This window comes from Chlorocebus sabaeus, chromosome 10 (genome assembly GCF_047675955.1).
Source record: "Chlorocebus sabaeus isolate Y175 chromosome 10, mChlSab1.0.hap1, whole genome shotgun sequence".
Taxonomy (NCBI): Eukaryota; Metazoa; Chordata; class Mammalia; order Primates; family Cercopithecidae; genus Chlorocebus; species Chlorocebus sabaeus.
The window spans coordinates 102,135,281-102,161,804 of record NC_132913.1 but is presented as its reverse complement, the minus strand read 5'-3'; the positions used below and the strand labels follow the sequence as shown (position 1 = coordinate 102,161,804).

Sequence of the window (26,524 nt, the reverse complement as noted above, 5' to 3'; positions counted from 1 at the left end):
GTACTAAGCCCCAAAGTCTAGTTCAGTTTATCCCTTTTCTTCCTCTTTCCCCAAAATACACCTGGTGTCATATTATATCTGACTGCATATGCATACGTGATTGAGCATATCTTCCCAGGTGCACAGTTCTGCTGCCAGAGCAGCTTTTAAGAACCTAAGGCCCCAATGTAGACTGGAAAAGTGGGCTGCGTCAGAGGCAAGAAGCTTCCATGGCTAGCTGCTGCTGCTGCTGCTTTTTTTTTTTTTTTTGACCCTCAAGACCATGCCCTACATGAGGTTCAGGTTCACTTGCCTGAATTTGTAATTCCCAAATCTCAACTTTCTCTCTCGTCATATAGCCCTCAAATGGTTCCCCTGTGTAATACTTTGCAGTATTTCATAGCACCACAGTATTACTTCATCACCTGTTGCCTTTCTCACTTTTAATTTTACAATGAGCAATACAGAGTTTTTCTGCTGGAAGTTATAGGGCTTTAGAATCAGAATCAATCTTGTATATATTTAACTATATTTTAGCGATGAGGAAATCAAAATCCAGAGAGGCTAAATGACTTAAAGGTTATACATGAGCTCTGCTAAGACAAAGTAGAACTAGAACCCAGATGCCTTGACTCCTAAACCAGTGCTTTTCCCGTTATCCCACAATACTTTCAAAAGCAACATGCTGGAAGAGAGTGAGAGAAAAAGTGCCCATTTTCTGTGAGTAATGTTCATCAATCTTTAAATTATTTAAAAGCCAGGGCAAACTGCAAGAGATACTAAGTAAAGGGGACTAAGTGGGCATTGTAGTTTTAGGCAAGCAAGTCTGTCTTTCTTTTTAAGGATTTTCTAAACCTGCCATAATGGAAACATGAAGCAATAGCAGCATAAGGGACAAAACACTTAGAAGCACAAAAACATGTCTCATTTAATCTACCTTTCCCAGCTATGTCAGGTTAGCTTTTGGATGTAAAACCTGACATATTATTCCCAAGGCTCAGCTTAATCAATTTTGGGATATTCTCCTCCAAAAGGAGAAATCACATTTCTCCAGTTTCTCACAAGAGAGAAAGCATTTGCAGCATTATCCAATCTTAGTCTTTCCTATTTCTGGGCCCTACCTGTACTATAGGGAGGATGTAGGAATCTCAATTTAACCAAAGAAATGGACTCAGAGCCCCCCCCTTAACTTACATTACCTTCTCAGCAGCCACTAGGAGAATCAATCATTTCTGCCTAGAAACTGAGATCTGACTAGGTGCCCATTTCATCCCTGCCTATAATACATAAACATCCAGTGGGGTGAGGAGTGGGAGAAGAGGGCAGCCCGGGTTCCCCTGCAAGCTTGCTGGTGATAACCAAGGACTTTCTCTGGGGCAGAATGTGGTCACTAGTCACCAGGTTCTTTTTTGGTTCTGCACTTGGCAGCTGCTTATTCTTCATCTTGGCTTTGGCCATGTTGTAGTCTCCTGAGACAAAGTACCTTTTCCCTTTCTGTGATCTCTTCATGAGGAAGTCGGAGCCTCTGGGCTCTTGTCCTAGGCTTGGGTATTTGGACTTTAGCTTTGGCTCCTCAACTCTCTCAGAGAGAATATCTTCTTTATCCTGCATCTTCATTTCTCCTTGCTGGTCTTCTCCACAGGGTTCTGTCTTTCTTGTTACTGGGATGTGGTGAGACTGAGTCTGTGGAGTGTAGGAGGGCCCAGAAAGTCAACCTGACAAGGGAAAGGGGAAGGGAAATGGGGACAACCTATGCTGCTGCTTTGGCTCCTGTCACTAGGGTTGCTCAGTCAAAATAGCCATAAATTGTTTTTCTGATTTATTTGTATTGTTTATCTGTATTCCCTTGCATCTCACTTAGTTTCTTTAATAATATTATTTTGAATAATTTTCCAGGCATTTCATAGATTTTCTTTTCTTTGAGATCTTTTACTGGAGAAGTGTTGTTTTTCCTTTGAGGCATCATGTTTCCTCGCTTTTATATATTTCTTGTGTCCTTATGTTGATATCTGTGCAATTGGTATGACTTACTCCTTTGAATTTTATGGATTGGCTTTTGTACAGAAAGACTTTTTTCTATAGATGTATCTATAGCATTGGTTGGGTAGGATGACTTGGCTTTGATTCTGAGTGGCTGCAGTAGTATAGTGTCTGTGTAATTTTTTCTGCTATTATCAGTGTATGTGAGTTCCTCAGTGGCTTAGGTTGCAGTTGTTAGCAGAGTCTATGGTGAGGTTTTGCACAGGACAGGGATGCCAGGAGGGCCAGTCCTTGGATATCAGTGGTGGCAGCAGCGAGCTGGGTTTGCAGGTCTTCAGGCCCCTGAGTAGTGTGTGTGCCAGCAATGGTGGGCCTAGGCAGACCAGTCCTTGGGCCTCCAAGTAGCTTGCTTGGGTGCTGGCAGTGGTGGGCCAGGTGGGCCTTTTGTTCCTGGATGGCACACATGGCATTGGTGGTGGTAATTGTGGCAGCAGGCCAACCTGAGTGGCATGCACAGGTGCCAGCAGTGGTGGTTGTAGGCTGGCTGAGCTGGTCACCAGGCCCCAGGGAGGTTCATGTGGGTGCTGGTAGTGTGGGCAGAGTGGCCTCATTTCTTATGTCCCTAGACAGTGCATGTGTGCACTAGTGGCAGCAGGCAGGGCAGGCCCACTCCCAGGCCCCAAGGCAGCATGCACAGAAAGCAGTGGTGATGGAGTGGGACTGTCCTCAGGACCCCCAGTAGTGTGTGGAGGTACTGAAGGCCACAAGTGGGGCAGATTGATCCCTGGGCACCTGGATGACATGCTTATTCATGCAATACCCAGGCCCACTGAATATGTGAGCAGTGGCCTTGCTGCTAGAGGAAGGGAGGTTGCTTACAGTGGTAGCAGCAGCCCTGGGCATGCAGCTCTTAGGCTCTGGGAAGTGTATGCTTTAGCTCCCCTTGTTCCAGTGACAGCCTCCTTGTTGCATTTCACTTCCTCTTCTTTGGGGTCTAGGATATTGTGTGGCTAGAGTGCTAGGCAACGTGCTGTACTGCTGGGTCCAGTTGACATCATAACACTACAACCCTCCGAGGGTTGGCAGTGGGGCTCCAGGGTTGTGAAGATGCAGGTAGAGCAAGATGTAGTTAGATGGAAGGTGGGGTCTCAAAATGGTGCTGTGCTGCAGTTGCTTGGGTCTCGATAGTGTGTGGGATCCAGTGCAAAGTCCATCTCTGGAACCAAGCCCTTGCATGGACTCCAGGCAACTCCCTATACTAGTCTTCGGGCCCATGTGGGCTGAGAAGCTCTCCCTTGGCTGGATTGCGGGAGTTTGCATGGGAATGTGGCTCACTGGGGATATTTTGCTTACATTTTCCCCTCAATGAGGAGTTCCTCCTGGCTCCAAGCCAATACTGACTAGGCTGACTGCTTTGATTCTCTATCCTTTGGTGCTTCAGAAGTTTCCTTGCTGAATTCCTGTGTTCTGTCTTAGAAACTCCATTCAACATGGGGCTATCTATTTGCTCTTTTGTCCTTCTTTGTGGAGGAGGTGAGTGCTGGGTACCTTTAGTCAGCCATTTTGAAGCTATCTAAATTGAAATGTTTCATAGATGCCATGCAATCAGTGATATCTTTAATAAATGCCTGAAATTCCATTAAAATCATGGAATATGTTTGTTGTATACAAAGGTACAATGATTATGTAGTTCTCATAATAGTTCATATTGTTTATTATATTTTCTTTATATGGTTTTAAGGTATGAGTAATTTCTTGATTACTCATACTGTTTCTAGATTACTCTTTCTAGATTACTCAAGAAATTAATTTCTTGAAATAAATTATTTACATTCTTAAATGAGATATTCTTAGATGAAATATCTTTCTTTCTAAGCCACATAATTTTTGTAACTTTAAGAATATGAAGAATATTTTCTTGAGCTATTTTTCATAATTACTTACTCTCAGTGGTATAGAAAAATTATAAATTATGATTAAAATTTATCTTTACGTTGAATTCTTAGTCATGCATAGACTCTGTATCACCTTTTAGAATTAGAAAGGAGAGATTTAAATAGTATAGACTATTAAATTCACAAAGTAATCACAGGAGGGGGATCTAAAAAATGTCTGTAGTCTAAAGTCTTGTTCTTTACAATGTAGTAAAAATATATGAAATACAAATTTGGCTCTGAACTTTAAACTTGAAGAACTCTACAAACAGTACAGGAAATATGTTTTGAAAAATAGCCAGAAATCAAAGGTCAATTTAATATGCCTAACAAAATGAGAGATTACCAAAAGTGGTTTTCTTTTTTATTCCTTCCTTTTTTTATTGAAGGAAAGCATTCTATCTGTAAATGTCATTCTCCTTAAAATGCTCAAAATAATTTCCAAAAGAATAAATCTTTTATTGAGATTTCTACACTGCTTATCAAAAAGTTTTCATTCTCTATACCTCACTTACTTTTGACATTATAAATGTGTATCTCTTGAAAAGCATCTTTTATTAAATAAATATTTACATGTGACTCAGTCTACTACTAGTCCAGGCAGTATGGATTTAAAGGTGAGAAGACATAGTCTTGATTCATAAGGAGCAATGGGCATTTCCTAATGATTTAACAAGTTTAAGAATCATTATTTTAGAAAGACAACAAATATTTTCAATCTAATGCCATGTGAAAACAAATTGTATTTTATCGCTGATTTAACATGGGAGGGTGTGTGTGTCAGTTATGTGTGTGTGTCAGTTACATATTATTATATAACAAATTTTAGTGGCCCAAAAAATGTACCGTATTTCATAAGGCTTGACAGATTCATCTGGATTGTTTTAGTCTATTTACTCTTTGTCTCAGCTGAGGCTGCAGACATCTGCAGATCTGACTGGGTTCCATCATCCAATATAATTCATACACATGACTGGCAGTTAGCATTGGCTTGTATTTTGTTTCTTCTTCTCATGACTTCTCAACATGGCTTAGATTTCTAAGAATGTGGCAACTGGGTTCCAAAATAAAGTATTTCAAGCAATGAAGGCAAACACTGTAAATCCCTTGAGACTTAGTGCCATAAGTTACATAGTATTTCTTGTACTGCATTCTATTAATGGAAACATATTACAGGGATAGCCAGGTTACTGAGAGGAGAAGTAGAATCCAGCCTTAATAGAAGGAGGAATCAAATAATTTACAGCCATCTTCAAATAACTACAGGGGGAAAAGTCTCCATGTTTGGTGAGAAATTGACACGGTACCCTATAAACTGTTTCAGACTCTGCCATTACTTAAATGATTATTTGCTTTTTCTAAATATTGTTCCTTTTTGCACAGTGATTGAAAACAGAGTTCATTGTATTGAACATTATAACTTTTTGATCTGGCACACAGCTTTTGAAAAATATATATAAGTAACATGGCTGCAGGATAATTACCACTGGCACGTAAAAGTAGAAGAAAAACTTAAAAGTTTACATTTAATTTATGGAAGCTCACTGAAAATTTCTAAGTGCAGTTTATAAATACAACTTGTTTATTCTCATTGCTTGATTAGACTCGAAATGACAGAAATTTTGATGATTGTTACACCACTCTTATGGCAGAGATTTCTAGGTATTGCCTCCTTTTCACTTTCTCCTCCTTCCTTAGTGTAGATCTGTATACTTTTAGCTTAACTAAAGGATTACACTTCCAAGGGTCTGTTGCAGTTAGTTGTATGACTAAGTGTCAGTGATCAGCCATAAGAAGTGTTGGGTGAGCCCTTCTTGTCTTCTTTCATTTTACTGTTCAAAGTAGATGATACTGCTGAACAAGGATCACATCCAGATATGGAGTGGAAAGCCGAAAAGAGTCTGGTTTCCTGATGACATTGTGGAACACTTATGCCAGCCCTTGACTGACAACCTCAGGATTGCTTTTATGTGAGAAAAATAAACTTCTGCTTTTATTTGGGATTTTTGTTGTCGCTGTTGTTATAAGGAGCCAAACCTAATCCAAACTGATTCACCTGCTAAGCAAGTTCTCTATGCTGAACTTAAACTTAATGAAAAATAGTCAATTTTGAGAGTTATCTTTTCTATGGGTGTTTTAAACATGATTTTGCCTTTTTTTCTTTTCTTTTTGACCTGCCACTTACTTGGTGACTTCAATGAAAGAAATATTGTATGTGTGCACATGTGCTCATTTACATGCAAGGAAAATTAAAGAATTGTTAAAGCTGACCTCAGATAATATTCTGGTTGTTGTTTGCCAAGTACTAATTGGCCAAAAGCTACACCAAAATAAGTGAATTCTTTTATGTCTATTGTTTCCATTATCAGAGCTCTATTGAGAATCTCAAGCAAGAAATGAGTAAGTCTAATTAAAATCAAGTACAAAGTTAAATACTTCAACATTACTATGACCAACATGTAATCAATGGTTGATACAAGTAAAACTTTACAACATTTTATATAAATAGAAATATTTAACAATGGCTCTGAAAAGTTGTATACAAATCTTCGTGTGGACATATGTTTGTATTTCTCTTGGGTATATTCCTAGGAGTAAAATTCTGGGTCATATAGTAACTCTATGTTTAATAATTTTAGAAACTACTAGACTGGTTTCCAAAGTGGTTGTACCATTTTACATTGCCAGCAGAAGAGTATGAGGATTCTGATTCCTCTACATCCTTGACAACAATTACTGCTGGACTTTTTGATTCAAGACATCCTAATAGATGTGAAGTAGAATCTCAAATGTGGGTTTTTGTTTTGTTTTGTTTTGTTTGAGGCACAATCTCCACTTACTGCAACCTCTGCCTCCAAGGCTCAAGCAATTCTCATGCCTCAGCCTCTCAAGTAGTTGGGATTACAGGCATGTGCCACCACAGCAAGCTAATTTTTGTATTTTTAGTAGAGACAGCGTTTCACCATGTTGACCAGACTGGTCTTAAACTCCTGGCCTCAAGTGATCCACCCAACTCGGCTTCCCAAAGTGCTGGGATTACAGGCATAAGCCATGGTACCCAGCCTCTCATTGTGGTTTTGATTTACATTTCCCTGATAACTAATGATGTCAAATATCTTTTCATGTGCCTATTGGCCATTTGTTTATCTTCATTGGAGAGATAGGTCTATTCACCTCTTTGCCCATGATTTGATTGAGTAGTTTGCCTTTTTATTATTGAGTTGTAAGTGTTCTTTGTATATGCTAGATACAAGTGCCTTGTCAGATATACAATTTGCAAATATTTTCTCTCATGCTGTGAGCTATATTTCTACTTTCTTGATGGTATTCTTTGAAATAATACCTGTTAAATTTTGATGATGTCTTCTTTATCTTTTTTTTTTTTTCCCTGCTTTTGCCACTTGTGCTTTTGGTGTCATATCTGAGAAACTGTTGCCTAATCTGAGGACATGAAGATTTACTCCTATATTACCTTCTAAAAGTTTCATAGTTTTAACCCTTATGGTTAGATCTATTATCTACTTCGAGTTAGTTTTTGTATTTGGTTTCAGATAGGAATTCTGCTGAATTATTTTGCATATGGTTATCTGGTTGTCCCAGCACTATTTGTTGAAAAGATGATTCCTTCCCCACTGGAGAACCTTAGCATCCTTGTCAAAAATCAATTGACCTTCAATGTAAAGGTTTATTCTTGGACTCTCAAATTCTATTCCTTAATTTATATGACTAATTTTATGCCAGTATCACACTATCTCGATTACTGAAGTTTGTAGTAAGTTTTGAAATTGAGAGATGGTAATTTCCCAACTTAGTTCTTCTTTTATTAGATTGTTTTAGCAATTCTGTCTCTTGAATTTCTATATTAATTTTAGAACCAGCTTGTACATTTTTGCCAAAAAAAAAAAAGGCATGTGGAATTTTTTTGGGAATCACATTGAATCTGTAAATCAATTTGGGGAGTATTGCTATCTTAACAATATTAAGTGTTCCAATATATGAACATAGAATAGGTTTTTTATTTAGTTTTTATTTTTTAATTTATTATTTATTATTTATTATTTTTATTTTTATTTATTTAGTTATTTTTGAGATGGAGTCTCACTGTGTTGTCTAGGCTGGAGTGCAATGGCATGATCATGGCTCACTGCAACTCCGCCTCCCAGGTTCAAACAATTCTCCGGCCTTAGCTTCTCAAGTAGCTGGGATTACAGGATCCTGCCATCAGGCCTGGCTAATTTTTGTATTTTTGTAGCAATGGGGTTTCACCATGTTGGCCAGGCTTGTCTTGAACACCTGAGCTCAAGTGATCTGCCCACCTCAGCCTCCCAAAGTGCTGGGATTATAGGGGTGAGCCACGGCGCCTGGCCTAGTTACTTTTTAAATACTTATTTCAATGATGTTTTATAGCTTTTTCAGTGTATAAGTCTTACACATCTTTTGTTAAATTTATTCCTCAATATTTTTGATGCTACTGTAAATAGAATTATTTTATTAACCTCATTTTCTAATTTTTTATTATTAGCATATAGAAATACAGTTGACTTTTGTGTATTGATCTTATATCCTGCATCCTTGATGAATTCATTTATTAGTTTTAACAGTTTTTCTGTGGGTTTCTTATTATTTTCTATATACAAGATAATGTTGGGTATGAATAGAGTCAGTTTTATTTCTTATACTCAGATGCCTTTTATTTATTTTTATTTCATAGTTGACCATAATAGAACCTCCAGTACAATGTTGAATTAAGTGGCAAGAGTGGACATTCTTGTCCTGTTCCTTATCTTAGGGTGAAAGCATTCAATCTTTCAGCACTAAGTCTGATGTTAGCTGTGGGTTTTCAAAAATACATGCTCTTTATCAAGTTGAAGAAGTTCTGTTCTAATCTGTACCTCGTTTGCTGAGTATTTTTATAATGGAAAGGTTTTGGGTTTTGTTTTGTTAAATGCTTTTTCTCCATCTATTGAAATGATTATGAGGGTTTTGTCCTTCATTCTATTAACATAATGTGTTACAGTGACAGATTTTTATATATTAGAACAACTTGTCATTCCTGGGACAAATGCCACTTGGTCATGATATATAATCCTTTTTGTACGTTGCTGGATTCAGTTTACTAGTATTGTGTTAATGATTTTTCTTACTATATTCACAGGAGATGTTGGTCTGTTGTTTTCTTCTGATGTCTTTGTCTGGTTTTTGTATCTAGACTCATAAAATAAGTTGGAAAGTTTTTCCTCCTCTTCTATTTTTTATGGAAGAGTTGGCGAACAATTGGTGTTAGTCTATTAAATGTTTGGTAGAATTTACCAGGAAAGCCATCTGGATCCAGGCTTTTTCTTTGTGGGAAGTTTTTTTGATTACTAGTTCAAATTCTTTTCTCTTAAAAGTCTACTAAGATTTTAAAATTTCATCCTGAGTTAGTTTCAGAGATGTGTTTTTTTTTTTTTTTTCAGAAATTTGTCCATTTCATTTAGGTTAATCTAACTCTTTATTATACAATTGTTCCTAGTATTTCCTTAAAATCATTTTTAATTTTATAAACTCATTAGCAATGTCCCCTCTTTTATTCCTGATTTTAATATATTTTTCTTTCTTTTTTTCTTGGTCAAGCTAAGCAAAATTTTGCCAATTTTCTTAGTCCTTTCAAAGAACTAATTTTGGTTACATTGATTTTCTCTCTTGTTTTTCTAGTCTCTCTTTCAGTTATATACACTCTCAATCTTTATTATTTCCTTCCTTCTGCTTGCTTGTGAGTTAGTTTGCTCATCATTTTTTAGTTTCTTAAGGTATGAGGTTAACTTATTGATTTGAGATCTTTCTTTTCTTCATATAGGAATTTACAGGTATAAATTTCCCCCTAAGTATTGATTTAGTTGCATCCTATAAGTTTTGGTACATTGTGTTTTTAGTTTCATTAGTATCAAATTATTTTCTAATTTCCCTTGCAATTTCTTCTTTGATCCATTGTTTAGTTAGGAGGGTGCCTACCACTGATGTCAAATTATAGTATACAGGGGAAAATACTGAAAGGAAATATTTTAATAATTTATAGTGTGAAGTACGTCCTACTCTGAAAACAAATTACTTGCATTTAATAGAACATACCATTGCTCATTTTCACCGCATGACTGTGTTTATTATCACATATTCCAAGATGGTGTGAGTAGATCTCAAGGTTTTCATTATGTTTTCACCACCTACAATATCCTTTATTTTGTCTGATTCAGTTTCAGTTTCTCTGATTGTTCAGCAATCAGTGTAGCACGGTGGTTTTTCTCCTTCATCTTCAGGAGGCCGTGTAGTTAGCAAAGAAAGTCAAACATTTATTATATTTTCAATTTTCAGCATAACAAGAGTTCCAGCAGAAGAGGACTGACATTTAGTGGACCTGTAATGTATTTCATGTGTTATTTTAATTAATTATTTCAAAAGAATATGGTAAGGAAAATTGTTCCCATTTTCCAGTTGAGACTCAGGAAATGTCAGTAGTTTTTCAAAAAGTCAAAATGATAAATAATAGACATGGGATTTAAACCCAGTTTTGTGCTATGTTAGTGCTTATACTCTTTCCACTGCATCTGCTTCCTGAGGAGCAAAGAAGGAGGCCCATCACTACTAGATTTGGGGAGTTTTATAATTAGCACTAGAAACATGGTAGCTATGTCAGGTTCCACAATCTTTCTTTACTTTCTCAAAGCTTTTACTTTTTAATTATCTGTTAATTCTCAACTAAATGTTCTCTACCAGATGATCCACTTTAGAATGTGTTGGTTTCCAGAGTGTTTGATACTATAATTCTTCTTCTTTCTATTAGATCTGTTTATTGTATTATCCACATTCTAGCCATGATTTACATGCCACCAAATCTTGGGGGTACCTAAGATAGCATCTGTAATTTTGCTGCAAAATCCTTTGCCTGTTATTTTTCATGTTATATCCAAGTAGATTTGAAGTTAATAGTACTATTCCTATCATTTTACTCTCTCCTTCGCCTGTTCCTATTCTTTTTGTCCTAGCTGTTGACCTTCCCCATCTTGTCATACTTTTATGGTGTTTTCTTCATTTCCATGGTCAGCTTAAAGCTTATAAGTTTAGTGGTTAAGATGGATTCTGGTGTGCATAGAAGTAATTAAGGTACACTATTATTGTAGTTTAAAGGTTGTATATGATAAGACATTTTGTTTTTACTGTATGTTTTTACTGAATGGCCTATTCCCCATCCCAAGGCAAGCATGAATAAAAATAGGTTAAACGTGAAAAAAGAAAAAGATGTATTCTGAAACCAGACTGTTAAATTCAAATTCTTTCTCTGACAACTGACCCGAAATGTAAGAACTTGGGTATGTTACTTTACTACTTAAACCTACCTTACAGGGTTATTGTGAACTTAAATAAGCAGACACATGTAAAATGCTTCATCAGAGTTCAGCATACAGTGTTCAACAGCTTTAACTCTTATTTCTCTTATTAGTATTATTCATTAAGTCAGTCACTATGATTCACATATAATTTTCTTTCAGTAAGAGCATAAGCTGGAACCTAGAATTGTAATATTTTTTGAAGAATTTCTACATGATTAGCCATTAGCATCCTACAATCCTCTCACTTTTTTACTATCACCTTCATAGCTTTTCTTGAATAAGTTTTTATAAATTCTGGGCATCTGGCAGCATGCCATAGTAGAAGAATTTAGAATATTGGGCTAGAAAAGAGATTCATAAACTTAATAGGGTCTGATTTCTCCTTGTTTGATCAAGCACAGGACAATCAACATCCTTCCAAAGGTTTGGGCTGCCTTTAATGAATGGGATGCATCCTTATATGATTCCAGGAGGGCACACTTCCTCCTCTCTTCCACTAACTAACCTCTCCACCATATTTTGATTTTCCTGGAACTCTGCATCTTCTATAACAAAACGCATTTCTCAAGGCTTGTCCTTTTGCAGAGAGATCTTTCTTAGAAAAACAAAGCATAAACTCTGCACGATATTGGATCACCTCTCTTTAGCCTTGAGGTGAAATATAAGCTTTTTTGTTTCCCTGTGGATACAACTTTTACAGGATATATGGGTAGAGGATTAGAAGAGAAATGCTTTTGAGATGAGGACTCAGCTTTTCTGGTTCACCAATTTCCTTCTGTTCTCTATGCCTTCTCCTACCCAACCTTCTAATTGAAGGTAATTTCAAGTAACAACAGCTTTCTTCAGCAACTGCCATGGAATGAAAATCATATGAGACATTTGTAAAATTATAGTTTTCAGGGTCTGACCTTGAACTCTTAAATCAGAATCTCTGAGTTTGAGGTTATACAAAACTGTATTTTTAAAAATTCCATCCAGAATATACACATTTTCTCTATTTTTTTCCTTTATATACCTGATAGTAAATACATATGTGTACATATATATTTAAATAAATATTTTATATATATATATGTGTGTGTGTATATATATGTTTAATGTTCATACAAGATGAGCATCTTACTATATTGCCCAGGCTGGTCTCAAACTCCTGGCCTCAAAAACCTCAGCCTCCAAAGTAGCTTGGATTACAGGTTCAAGCCACTGCACAAGACATGATAGTAAAATTCGAACTACTGGGTTTATTTTTTTACTTTTTAAAAACAATTTTTCTTAAATTATTCAAACTTCTCTCTGTTAGTTTACCTTCTGGGAGATTTCTGGGAGATTTCGTTGTTGTATTTCTATCTTTTTTATTTAAAAGCTTATTTCAAAAACTGATTTCTAGGTACACTTCTTGTTTTCTAAATGTTATAAATTTCTTGTTTTATGCAGGCAGGCAATATCCTCTCCCTATCTTCAAAGATACAAAGTAGCTTCAGTTTCATCTGGGGTCAGTTTTCCTATTTGTTTATTTTGGTTTTCATCTTTAATGTTATATATTATTCTCATCTTCTGGTGACTATCGGGGGAACCTGCCCCCGATAGTTAATGTGGGTTCTTTTCTATTTCCCTAAGTGTCTCGGCTGGTCTGAGAAATAAAGGGAAAGAGTACAAAAGTGAGAAATTTTAAAGCTGGGTGTCCACGGGAGACGTCACATGTCGGCAGGTTCCGTGATGCTTCCTGAGCTGTAAACCCAGCAAGTTTTTATTAGCAATTTTGAAAAGGGAAGGGAGTGCACGAATAGGGTGTGGTTCACAGAGATCACATGCTTCACAAGGTAATCGAATATCACAAAGCAAGCAGAGGCAGGGAGAGATCACAGGACCACAGGATGGGGCGAAATTAAAATTGCTAATGAAGTTTTGGGCACGCATTGTCATTGATAACATCTTATCAGGAGACAGGGTTTGAGAGCAGACAACCTGTCTGACCAAAATTTATTAGGCGGGAATTTCCTCATCCTAATAAGCCTGGGAGCGCTACAGGAGACCAGGGCTTATTTCATCCCTTTGACTTCAACCTTAAAAGACGGCCGCCTCCAAGGGGGCGGTTCATAGACCTACCCTCAGGGGTGCATTCTCTTTCTCAGGGATGTTCCTCGCTGAGAAAAAGAATTCAGCGATATTTCTCCTATTTGATTTTGAAAGAAGAGAAATATGGCTCTGTTCCGTCCAACTCACTGGCAGTCAGAGTTTAAAGTCTTATCTCCCTTGTTCCCTGAACATTGCTGTTATCCTGTTCTTTTTTCAAGGTGCCCAGATTTCATATTGTTAAAACACACATGCTCTACAAACAATTTGTGCAGTTAACGGAATCATCACAGGGTCCTGAGGCGACATACATCCTCCTCAGCTTACGAAGATGATGGGATTAAGAGATTAAAGTAAAGACAGGCATAGGAAATCACAAGGGTGTTGATTGGGGAAGTGATAAGTATCCATGAAATCTTCACAATTTATGTTCAGAGATTGCAGCAAAGACAGGCGTAAGAAATTATAAAAGTATTAATTTGGGGAACTAATAAATATCCATGACATCTTCACAATTTATGTTCTTCTGCCATGACTTCAGCCTGTCCCTCTGTTTGGGGTCCCTGACTTCCCGCAACAGGTGACCTTGGATATTGAGTCAAATTTAATATCTAAGAGGGATTATTGGGTAGGAACTCTGTTTATGGATAGAGTTAGTAATACCAGGCTTCTTTCAGAGTGAGTATTAAGGGAGCTACCTATTATTGTCAAGTGTCAGAAATAGGGGGACTGTACCGAAAGACACTAATACACTCAGTAGCTATCCTAGTTATCTCTAGATTTTTTTTAAACCATCTAACAATTATATCTTCATTTTTCCTTTTTCATCTTGGAAGGAGATACAAGCTATATAAAATATTCTGTATAAAAGGGTGGGGAAATGGGGTAAGGTAAGTTGGAATCAACTTTTTTTGTGGTACACACAAACCTCTAATCAATTCCCCTATTTTCTGCCTCCATTTTCACTCCTGTCCTTTGTCTTACCTGCTTGTTGTCTCAGGTCTAGAGCCTTGATTGATTTTCTACTGCACTGAATCCCGTTTTGTTTCAACTCTGGGCTATGGCTTCCACAAATTTGTCTCATTTATCAATACTATTTTCACGTGCTTTTCTCTTGCAGAAATATGTAGAAATAATTCATTTGCTGAAGCCTCTATCTCGTGTTAATAGGCCTTAGTTATCTGTTACTGTCATTTGAATGGGGATCAGTAGAGAGGAGAGACAAAGCATATGCACAGCTGAACCACCATCTTGGACAGCTGATATAAGGTTGCTCGGCAGTAACAGTTATTCCAAGTGGATGTTCCCATCTTTTGCAAGGCTCAACCTTGAATTCAGCTCTGATTTTGCCAAATTAGCTTGATCATGTGATTCTCCAAGATTCTTTCTACTGAGATGCTCTCCCACTGATAAGAAGCGTCTTCTTATCAAGGAGCATTTTGGTGTCTTCTTTTGTTCTGGCCCATGTGTACTGTATCTGCCAAAGATTTCCTAATTTCTAACGTAGCTACATTTTTTCCCCCCATTTAGACCATTTAAATAGAAATCTGTCCAGACTGGAGATAAATGCCCATCTCAGTTGCCATTTGACTAGAAATCCTCTCCAAGCTGTTGTGGGGTGAATTGTCTTCCACTCACACCCAATTTTATATATTAAAATCCTAATACCTAGTACCTCAGCATGTAACTGTCTGGGAGATAGGATTTTAAAGAGGTAATTAAGTAAAACTGAGGTCATGAGGGTAAGTCCTAATCCAATATGACTATTGTCCTTCTAAGAAGTGATCAGAACACAGATGGGCATGCAGAGGGAAGATCATGTAAATACATAGAAGGTGGCCATCTGCAAGTCAACAGGAGCTGCCTCAGAAGAAACCAACCTTGCTGATACCTTTTTCTCAGACTTCCAGCCTCCAGAACTGTGAAGCAATTAATTTCTGTTGTGTAAGCCTCCCAGCCTGTGGTACTTGGTTATGGAAGTCCTGGCAAATGAATAGACAAGCTATTAATTGAGACAAGCTCTTGTCTTAAGACAAGGACATTAAGATACAGCAAAGAAGATGCCTAATGAGTGGGGATGGTAGACTTACACTCAGGGCTTCTGACTCCCTCCTAATTCTCTTTTGTATTACACTACCCCTGTCTTTCTACTAGCTGGTTCCTAGAACATATATTATCCAAGGGTCACTAATAGCATAGACCACAGGTCCTGTATCAATTGTTCATTCCATATATCTTTCAGTTTTACATTCTGACTGTTGAATTTCTCTTATTTATGTTGAGCTGAAATTTGTAGCCCAGTAGCTAACACTGCTTGGTGCTGGATTTTCCTTGAAGAAACAAGAATAAAGATAATTATTTTCCATGTAGTAAGTCTTCATTAGCATGCTTTCCCCTTTATCTTCCACCCCATAATTGCTTCTCTTTTCTGACTGAACAGGTTCCTTCAGCATCTTCTTTTTAAAATCTTTTAAATTACAGTAAAATACATATAACATAAAATTTAGCATTTTAGCCATTTTTAAGTGCACAGTTCAGTCGTACTACATACATTCACATTGCTGTGCAACCATCACTAATATCCAATTTCAGAAATCATTTTATCTTGCAAAACTGAAACTCTATACCTATTAAACAACTCCTCATTCCCCCTACCTCCTGCTCCTGCCAACTACCATTGTATTTTCTGTCTCTATGTTTTGATTTCTCTAAATACCTCGTATAAATTGAATCATGAAGAATTTCTCTTTTTTTGTGTGTGACTGGCTCATTTTACTTCACATAATGTCCTCAACCAGTTTCTTCTATAACAGGATTTGTAGCTCCCTCCCAATTTCAGTCATTCTTCTCCGAAAACTCTTTGTTCATATCCCATTCAAGAAAGTGGAGTTCAGACAGCACATATTAATCCAAGCATAGTCTGAGAGGCAGAGAAGAGAATTCATTCTGGATATTATGTTTCTAATAAAGAACATGTGAGATCTTTTTGATTGCCTCCTGCCACTGTTGACTCATTGAGCTTTACTATCAACTCAGAGCCCTAAGTCCATTAAGGCACTTCTTCCCACTGTCCAACCCCCTACCATTGTGTGTCACTAGGCACAAGGAACATTAGCAATTGCATATCAAGGTCATAATGAGACTGAAAAAAGGATCTGCATAAAAAATGAATTTTCTTATGCAGTTTCTTCTACAATAGCATTTCACATTTCCATTAAATTCTAGTCCATAGGTAGAATCAATGCAGTGACTTTGGGAGATAGAAAGTAATAAAAATTATTAATATACACTGACCCTGCTTTCCAAACGCACATTCTATAATGACCCAGAATTACTATGCTGAGCACATTTTTTTTTCACCAAAAGCACAAACATCTCAAATTGAACATTTTTTCTTTTACAAATACACACTTGTTTGCATTTAATAGGCAGTTCTCAAAAATGATGCCAAGCCACAATTATATGTATGTAATAAAATAGGTTGTGAACCCAGGTATGGTCATTTGTTATTAATGAGAATACTAAAGTTTTATAAATGAGGTACCTTTTGTTAAACTTAATGTGGATTGAAGGATAGCTCTCTCATTTGTTTTCTAGTATGAAAGGAAAACAGTTGAGTTATAATTAGTTAGCTAGGCGGAAATTGTTCATAATTCAGTCTTCTTGGAATGCAACTATTATTAATGTACTGATAATACCTGAGGGATTATGAATCACTTAAATAATTTTAAGTTGCAATTTTAATTATTTTTTATTTTACCAAGTGGATAAATTTATTATAAGGAAGAAAATTATAAAGAAAGTGTAAATAGGAATGTGAATCTTATGTCTACATTACATCCATAGGACTATTTAGAAATGCTTTAGTTCCCAGCTGTTTCTTTGTTTCATCAAAATCTGTGTAACCATGGGAATGTGAACATGTGAATATCACCCATCCCATATATTAAAACCATGTGTGTGTGTGTGTGTGTGTGTGTGTGTGTGTGTGTATATAGAAAGAGAGAGAGAATCACTAATGAAGGCAATTTGGATAATATATATAGCTGGGAATACAAATATAATATTTTACATTGTAAAAACCTTATAATGTATAAGATTATATTTTACAAGACACTTGAAGTATTCATATTTAGGCAAGTGACTATCTCATGCTAGTCAAATTCCCTAAGTATGTAATTCACTGACTCCTGCTATGACAGCATTTTGGTAAAGTAGTCATCAAGATAGATGGCATTTTGACCTGTGAAATGGACAGACTATATAGTATTAAGTTTAACTTTGAAGTTGGAAAATTGTTTAGTGATGTCATAGTTTGCTAACAGTTTCCCCCTAAATACCTATAGCTTCTTAAAGCTATAGGAGACTTTCAGACAATATCAGCACCTTCAGAAAATACATATTACTCAGGAAATGATACATTTGCTAATAAAAATAATTTATATATTCATTTATCAATAAATAGGTTCAGAGAATCATCCTATACTTTTTGTTGAGAATCATGTACAAAAAATGTAGTCAAGGTACTCAAATTGTCTTTCTAATAGACCGTTTCTTATCAGCTTTGCTTGATCCATAATTTTCAGTGTGACTAGCTTTCTTTCTGATCTGTAGGTCATACTTTCATTAAGTAGTATTTTATTGATAAAAGATTTTTCTAATTAAATTGCAGTCATGTGCTGCACAGCGGGTTTCAGTCAACAACAGACTGCATATATGATGGAGTCACCTAGTAAGCTAAGGTTAATTTATTATTGAAGAAGTAAAAATATTTTAAAATAAATTTAGTGTAGCCTAGGTATGCAGTGTTTAGAAAGACTAGAATAGTGTATGATAAAGTTTTAGACTTTCACATTCACTCACTACTCGCTCACTAACTCACTCAGAGCAACTTCTAGTTCTGCAAGTTCCATTTATAGTCCATTTATAGTAAGTGCCCTATACAAGTGTACCATTTCTTATCATATAGTATTTTACAGTCCCTTCCCTATGTTTAGGTATCTTTAGATATGCGTACTTTCCACTGTGTTACCACTGCCTGCAGTGTTCAGTACAGTAACATGCTGTGCAGGTGTGTAATCTGGGAGCAACAGGTTACACTGTATAGCCCAGGTGTGTAGTAGGCTATACCATTTAGGTTTGTGTAAATACACTCTGATGTTTGCACAATGACAAAATCACCTAAAGATGCATTTCTCAGAATGTATGTCATTGTTAAGTGACATGACTGTATTCTACTTAAATTGCATAAAAATCTCAACTTTCTCTTTTAGGATGAATATAGATTTTACTGCTTCTTGTCTTTGTTCTTTATCTTTGTGCATCCGCTTGTGTATTGTTTTACCCTACTGTATTTTATCATTTATTGTTTATTATTATTATTTTTTGAGACAAGCTCTCCCTGTGTTATTTAGGCTGGAGTGCAGTGGTGTGATCTTGGCTCACTCCAGCCTCAACCTCCTGAACTCAAGCAATCCTCCCACATCAGCCTCCTGAGTAGCAGGTAGCTGGGACTATAGGCACATGCCACCACTCCTGGCTAATTTTGTTTATTTTTTTGTAGAGACAAGGTCTCACTATATTGTTCAGGCTGGCTTCAAACTCCTGGGCTCAAGCAATCCTCCCGCCTTGGCCTCCCGAAGTGTTGGGATTATGGGCGTGATCCACTGTGTCCAGCCCCCACTATGTTTTAATTTATCACTGCCTGTACCCTCTTCAGCAGCTATAATCTTAATTATTTCCAAGTTTGAATTGACAGAATTTAGCTTCCTACTAAATGACTGGAAATTAACTTTCTCATATACCAAATGTCCCCAGGTTTTGCAAATAGGTAGCAAGGTTTCAGTGTGACACTATTTGAGGTTCTGTAGGCAGTTAATGAAGTTTTTCTTTTAAAGAAATCTTTTCCTTTTCACTAAATGGCCTCCAGATTGCTGGGCTGGCTGGACTGGTGTGCTCTTAGCAATACCCTCAGGGCCTGACATAGGTGGAGCTTGCCCCTTTCCTGTGCTGCTGTGGTTGGTATCCTTCTGCTGTTGCTGGAACTGCTCCCATTATTACTGCCTCAAGCCTCTGCAGTCAGTTTTCTTAGTTGCTCCCTTGACACTTTGCTGTACTCATCTTTCCCAGTCTTCCAACTAATCTGCCTTTGGTGTTGATAGGCCTTTTTTTTTTTTTTTTTTTTTTGGTAAAGATTTTATTTTCTTTATCCGGATAGGAAATTAGACATTTTACCAAGGTCTAACAATGACAGATTCTTCAAAGTGGGCACAGTCTTTTAAACTCAGGCAATGTATGCAATAACCTTGTGGAACTGGTTCAGCCAGATCTTCACTTGCACGAAGGCACAGGGTCTGTCCTTTTCTTTCCAGAGGCCCCCTGTCATATTCCACTGCCAGTTTCTGTTAGGCCTGACTTTTATAACAATGGTATTTCCTTCCTTATGGTTATGAAACCAATCAACTGCACACCAGGTGTGTAGCATTTTCATACTAACTTTCAGCAGCTGGCATCAACGCTGATGCAGGTTCATGCCGTCTTTGGGCTATGCCACCTTTAGCATGTTGATTCTTCTCATATTGGCCCCAGCACGGACACAAGATGACTGTAACAGCTCCAGACATCACACAGTAAGTTTCAGTGTCTGAAAGAGTGTCTATCCTTTTATAAGAGCCTAGAACACTCCTCTATAAGTCACCCAGCAGATTTGCCTTCACATTTCAATGGTCAAAACAGCATTGTTGGACCCACTCTGAAACTGGGAAGGGAAATAGAGTGGCCTTGATTGGCTTATGCTACACAAGATTTATCCCCAGAGTTGAGGAGGGGCCTAGGTTCTCCTGAAACACATGGATTCTTATACAGAATCCAAGTTCTATTACTAAGAAAAGTCCAGGGATAGGATTGGCTATAGAATAGGCCCCAGTCATGTCTACTGCTGGAATGAAAAACTTTGTTTGAGCAGATAAGAACTGTGCCCAAAAAAACTGAGACGAGCCTTTGGGAAATAAACTGTCCAAAAGGCCTTCTGCCAGACTGCTCTGGCAAAGTGTTCTTTTGATTCCTGTTGCATTTGTTAATGTAACACTTACTGACGCTTAGCACACCTGACCTTTTGGGGTCAATTTTCCTATGTTCTGTTTCCCCAACTAGACGGCAGATGAATATTTTAGCAGGTTGAGATTCATGAAAGGGCAGTGCAGCAATTAGGTATCTCACCATGTTTCTAATCTCAGTTGCCTTCCATGTGCAGAGCAGGGACTGGCCCTGAGCACTGGATGAAGTCAGCTGACTGGTCTTGCCTTCCTCAGTGCAGAGCCTGCAAACTGCCAGTTGTGGGCTGTGTCAGGCTAACACACATGCTGTTTTAACATTACAATGTTTTTTAATTTTTTAAAAGAAAACTGAATAGTTTTTAACATTTAAAAATTGGAAGATGTTCTATAAAATCTTGATTTCTCTCTCTTTTTTTTTTTTTTTTTTTTTTTTTTAAATCTGATACTATGACACCACTGAGTCCATATCCTTTTAGAGCAGCAGCTGGCTTGGGCTGCCCAGTGCTGGCCTTTTTAGAGTGGAGCCTGGGCTCTCCTGTCTTCCAAGGTGCTGCCCGGATCTTGTTCTCCTCACAATAAGAGCATTTAAGGTACCTGTTGGGCTTCTGTAATATTTATGTTTGAGATTGCTATTGTACATCATCCTGTATATTGACGCCATGTTAATTTTTAAAAATCTGCTGCTGCACACTTTTGATTACTTTCGGTTGTCTTTTTTTTTTTTTGAGACAGAATTTCACTCTTGCCCAGGCTGGAGTGCAGTGGCGGTGATCTCTGCTCACTGCAACTTCCACCCCCCGGGTTCAAGCGATTCTCCTGCCTCAGCCTCCTGAGTAGCTGGGATTACAAAGGCTACCACCGCTTCTGGCTAATTTTTGTGTTTTTAGTGGAGACGGGGTTTCACCATGTTGGCTGGGCTGGTCTCAAACTCCTGACCTCAAGTGATCCACCCGCATCGGTCTCCCAAAGTGCTGCAATTACAGGTGTGAGCCACTGCACCCAGCCTCAGTTGTCTTTAAATAAAGTTTTCAGCCTCCTTAGTAGTGTTTTGCCCATCACATACATGGAGATTCCCTATCTCCACTGCACATTGCCATTGCTCAAACAATGGTATCCCTACTTGCTTCCATGACTTTGTTAGAAAACGCCTTGGGTCTGGAACACCTCTGTGGTAAGCTAAATAATGCAGCTCCTGTTCACCAAAGATGTCCATCTCCTAATCCCTGGAACCTGTGAACATGTTACCTTTCATGGCGAAAGGAGATTTTTGCAGATGTGATTTAGTTAAGCATCTTAGGATGGGGAGATTATTTTGTAACACCTTGGTGAGCCTGATATGATCACAAGGGTCTCGTTATAAGAGGAGACCAGATTGGAAGAAGGTAATGTGAAGTCAGAAGGGGAGTTTTTAGAGTGATGCAATTACAAATTACGAAATGCCGGCCGGGTGCAGTGTCTCATGCCTGTAATCCCATCACTTTGGGAGGCCAACGTGGGTGGATCACGAGGTCAGGAGTTCAAGACCAGCCTGGCCAAGATGGTGAAACCCCGTCTCTACTAAAAATACAAAAATTAGCCAGGCATGGTGGCAGGCACCTGTAATCCTAGCTACTCAGGAGGCTGAGGCAGACAATTACTTGAACCCAGGAGGTGGAGATTGCAGTGAGCCAAGATTCTGCCGCTGCACTCCAGCCTGGGTAATAGAACGAGACCCCATCTCAAAACAAAAGCAAAATAAACAAACAAAAAATAAATGCCAGAGCAGCCATTAGATGGTGTAGGAAGCATGGGTTGGCCTCCAGAAGTAAGCAGACCTGCTGACATTTTTAACTCCCTAAGACGAAGTTTAGACTTCTGCCCTCCAGGACTACAAGAGTAAATTTGTGTTGTTTTTAAGCCACCAAGTTTGTGGTAATTTGTTATGGTTACAACAAGAAAATCACTATAACTTCCTTCCTCTATCTTTCTTTATAAATGTTACCTTCTCATTGAGATCCTTGGGAATCATCAAAACACGCACAGTCTCACTGATTTTATGTGCATACATATCTTAATTCCCCTACTAGTTTGCAAGCCCATTGAGAATAGGCCCTTTGTGATTCAATATGGTGCTTTTCCCAGAACTTATTGTTATTATTTTTGAGATGGAGTTTCGCTCTTTTTGCTCAGGCTGGGGTGCCATGGCACGATCTCTGCTCACTGCAACCTCCGCCTCCTGGTTTCAAGCGATTCTCCTGCCTCAGCCTCCTGAGTAGTTGGGATTACAGGTGACTGCCACCATGCCCGGCTAATTTTTTTTTTTTTTGTATTTTTAGTAGAAACAGGATTTCACCGTGTTGGCCAGGTTGGTCTCCAACTCCTGATCTCAGGTGATTCCTCAGCCTCGGTCTCCCAAGGTGCTGGGATTACAGGTGTGAGCCAATGTGCCCAGCCTCCCCAGAACATATTTAAGTGCTTGATCATGGCTAATAGTTAATAAATATTTGTTGAGCAAAAGAAAGGGAAGTCTAGGAATATTAGTGGCCAAAATTGCCATGAGGTGCAATTATAGGTAAGTTTAATAGTATGCTTAAATAACAATAGTTTATATGGCTTCGTATCTTGGAATTTTAGTACTTCTAGATTAGTTGAATTCGCCTAATGAACTTTCAGGAAAGGATAAAAGAAGAGAGGAAAAGAGAGGAGAGGAAAACTTGACAAAAACCCAAAGAATAGACTTTCTCTGCTTCATCTTTATTTTGGGTGTGGTGTGAATCACAGAAAGACATTTCCTGTTGGATCCCTAGGATAAGCAACTTTTCTCATTAAGCTTTCAATTCCACTTCTATTGATGGCTCATCCTAGATAGTATAGATTATAGAATTCTAAAGGCATGTTTGTCTTATGGTCAAGAATGGCATTCTTTGACCTATGGTCAAGAATGGCATTCTACTCTAGACGTTGTAGATTCCCGTAGCAAATGAGGTCAAGAAAATTTTTCTTTGTTTTTGTGACACGTATTAGGTCACAGCTGTCTAAGTGAACAATGTACTATTTCAGTGCTACTTACACATTGGCATCCAAGCAGTTCATCTCCAGGGAAAGTTACACGTTTGCATAATGTCACTGAAGGTTTGTGTTCCTGTATTAACTGACAGAGATGGGCAATGACAGGCTACCAGGCAGCTGGGTTGATGGCAGAGCCTCTGAAAATAGAGAGTGCACATTCTTTCAAGATGACATTGGCCTTCAATTAAGGGAAGGTAGGAAGATACCCAAAGGAAGGAGAATGGGGAAAGGAGAAAGAGCGAGCTACTAAAGAGCTGGAATGATAGATGGTAGCTTTGATTACTGAAGGAAGGAGGGAAGCAAATGTTTTCGTTATGTTGGACTTTGGATGACAGAATGTGATACTTGGTACACATGGATTAAACATTTTATTTAACTCAAGGATTAATGAAAGAGGAGAACAAATAGACTAAGATTAGGCTAATGTTATAACTGTTGTTTTTCCTTGTGGATTACAACTTAAAATCTTGTCTTTCCTATGCCGAACCGCAGTGAAATGTGACCTTACCATCTGTCCCTGTGTAGGTTCATGAGAGCAAACTTTGTTTATACATCTTGCCCATTCTGATGGAGAACCCAGCACTTGATCTAATTCTTCAAAAAATCCACTTTACATGTGAACAGCTTAAAAATGAGACATGAACATTACTTATTTTATAGAAAATATGATTTTTATGTGTGTATGGGGCATTGGTAGTGGTGGTGGTGGTCATATCACACAAACCACCAGCTCTGTCTCAGCAACTGCTATGAAATGTATGTTCTGAAACTCACTGAAAAAAAAGGCCTCCAATTAATAGGGCCCACCAATTTTAAAAGGCAGATAGCAATTACGTTTTGTTACTTATGCATTCCTTTGGGGTTGCAGCCAACACCTCATTGGCTCAGTGTCTTAGGTTGTGTTCCCTAGAAGCAAATGCTGAAATGAGGATTTGAGCACAAGTGGTTTATTGAAGGCGTTTCCAAGAGAAACTGGAAAAAGAGTGAGGGACGCAGAATGCAGAAGAGGAAGAAGCCAAGCAAAGGTACAGCCTTAGGTGAAGTCCTAAACTTGCCCCTATCCAGTGGCATAGAAATTACACCTCACAGTTGGTGATTGGAGGCAAGAAAGCTGGGCTTCCATGCTCTGGTACCATTAATCATTGGCCAAGAGCCAACTCAATGGGCTATAAACCCTCATGTATTTGAGGCTTTCCCTGTGTACAGTTTCCTGAGGGCCATCCCTCAAAGAAGAAGCACTGCTGTGGGCCCTGACAGGCAATCACACATTGAAGCTGGGGAAAAGCGGGGGACAAAGAAACAGGAAGACGGATCCAAGAGAATCTTAGCTAAATGCTGACACTGACTGCTACACTTATCAAAGTACTCTTTTCAAATACTAAGTGCCTCTTCAAGGGGAATTCTTGATAACAACATTTCTCTCTCTCACTTTATTTTTATTGCCCTTCACTAAAAGATTTTCCTGCCCCTGATTACTATAACAGTATTAATTAAGGCAAATTGCCCTGTAAAAATGGTATAGAAAATGAAATGGGCTATACAAGTCAAAATTTGCTATCAACATGAGCTCTTTATTCCCTTGACTCCATTTGAATACTTTGCCCAAACTGACTTCTTGGATTCTGGTCCTGTGCCCTAAGGACTTAGTTATGGTATTTATGGATTTTTTTCTGGTAACCCTGTAGCCTTACTGGTTTTGAAGTGAATATGTCAACAAACTGCTTTCCTTTCCTTCCGTGACCTCCCTAGGTTTTAACTCTATTGTGCATTACTGAGATTTATTCCTAGCTTGTTAATGATAATGGCCATAATAGTAAAAGTGACAGCTATCATTTATTGAGTTCCTTTGTGTATCAGGCAATTTAGAAATAAATTCTCACATTGTCCTTGATAATTGGGTATTATTATTTTCTTTTTATGAATGAGAAACTGAAGCAAAGTGGGAGAAAAATAAAACTTTCCCAAGGACCTCTCCTTTTATTCAACATGCTACATTGGGGTTAGCCTGTCTAAAAACCCATACCTCTTCTCCCCTCACATCTCCACTCACTGCTATCTCTGAGCAACTTGAATTTTACAAAATTGGGGCAAATTAAAGGCAAATACATATTTGCTTTTTAAAGGTCAGTAGCAGGTTGTCTTCTTCAGTGAGGCCTGCTGGTAAATGGCAATTCATTCTTCAACTCCTATGTGTAGACTGTCAACTAACAGCAAAAGAGATAGTAGTTCTTTTGTAGCTTAATATCTTTTGAATTAATTTTTTCTGTCCTCATTTAAGGCTCTTAGCATATCAAAAAGGTGTTTTAAAAGTCACCCTGAGAATCCAAAGAGCAAACCCAAGCACATTTTGATATATTCATAATGAGGCCAGCTACCTCAGTTAATAAACAGGCCACAGCACTATGAACAGAAGTGTCCCCCAAATAGTCCACAGGGATGAGACTAGTGATGTCAAAGGCCTCTGGCAGTTTGGCAATTCTCCAATGTTCTGAATCCTGTGATGCCATTGAGAGGTAAGAGGGAGGAGATTATCTGCACTGGGACCTGTCTAGGCTGCTTTTAAGTCTAGGTTAAATGTTTTAGGTGATTTTTATTTTCTTTTTAAAATCCAGATTGGACTTATTTTATCTGTATCTTAATGTAGGAACTTCATTTTCTACTATCTTGGGAAGATCTGGTTGGTTATCTATTGCTGTGTAACAAAGCATGTCAAATTTAGTGGCATTTTTAAGAAAAATATTTATTAAGTAGGGAATCCTTTCCGCATTGCTTGTGTCTGTCAGGTTTGCCAAAGATCAGATGATTGTAAATGTGTGGCATTATTTCTGAGGCCTCTGTTCTGTTCCATTGGTTTATATATCTGTTTTGGTACCAGTACCATGCTGTTTTGATTACTGTAGCCTTGTAGTATAGTTTGAAGCCTGGTAGTGTGATGCTTCCAGCTTTGTTCTTTTTGTTTAGGATTGTCTTAGCTATCTGGGCTCTTTTTTGATTCCGTATGGAATTTAAAGTAATTTTTTCTGATTCTGTGAAGAAAGTCAGTGGTAGCTTGATGGGAATAGCATTGAATCTATAAATTACTTTGGGGAGT

At 37.9% G+C, this 26,524-nt stretch overlaps 1 pseudogene; it reads right to left on the bottom strand.

The window, feature by feature from the left end:
• Nucleotides 1-1,233: 1,233 nt before the first annotated feature.
• On the bottom strand, nucleotides 1,234-25,940 carry LOC103218321 (alpha-endosulfine pseudogene; annotated as a pseudogene).
• Nucleotides 25,941-26,524: the final 584 nt, after the last annotated feature.